This window comes from Fulmarus glacialis, unplaced genomic scaffold (assembly GCF_000690835.1).
Source record: "Fulmarus glacialis isolate BGI_N327 unplaced genomic scaffold, ASM69083v1 scaffold4214, whole genome shotgun sequence".
NCBI lineage: Eukaryota > Metazoa > Chordata > Aves > Procellariiformes > Procellariidae > Fulmarus > Fulmarus glacialis.
This window is the reverse complement of record NW_009205937.1, coordinates 2,575-3,439: the sequence shown is the minus strand read 5'-3', so window position 1 is coordinate 3,439 and position 865 is coordinate 2,575.

Here is an 865-nt window from a genome sequence, read left to right as displayed (position 1 = left end):
GCTGAGGGCTGGCTGGGACAGCAGGCAGGCAGGACAGAGGTCTCTGCTACCCTTTGCCTTCTCAATAGTGGCACCAAAATGCCACTGCTCCAGGGGATGTGCAGCCCGGAGAGCCGGGCTCTCCCTGCTCCGGCTGGGCTGCCAAATCCAGGGGTAACCTGGTAGCCCCCCTGTTCCCACCGATGTGGTGGCGTTAGGTGGGTTGTTTTATGGCTTAATGATGCCTTTGCACAGCAGTGCTGGGGCTGGAGGTGTCACTGGCTCGAATATTGGGACCCTTTGCTCAGGGCAGGGGGAACCAGTGTGAACCAGCGTGCTTTGTGCTGGGCCTGGGGCTCACAGCGAGGGCTGGAGCCCTCGGGATTTCGCAGCCTGTGCGCTCGGTGCAGGAGTTCAGCTGTGAAGCCCAGCGAGATTATTTGAATAATTTAATACCGGGCTGTGACCAAGCCTGGCGAAAGGGTAAAGGAAACAAAGAGGCCCCCAGCCCCGAGCAACAATAGCTCTTGAAACGACAAGCCGAGGCATGTCCGCGCTGCCGGAGGCAGAGAGCAGCCCGGGCAAATAGGCCAGTTGCATTCCTCACGTCTGCTGCTTTGTTTCCCTGCAGAAGCTCCCGGTGAAAACTGCAGGTCTCGGGGCTTCTCCCTTTATCCTTGTTTTGTTCCCGTGTTCTGCGGAGCTGGTGGTGGATCAGCCGTGTCCCCGTGGCTCTTCCTGCTAAGGAAGGCAGGGCCAGAAGGGGAGGTGATGCGGGGATGGGGCTGCCTGGTCCCTTCTTGTGCATCCCGGCCAGTGCGGGTCCCCTCTGGTCATTGTCACCCAGGGAAAGCCCATCCCCGTTCCAGTGCTCGATAAAATCCCG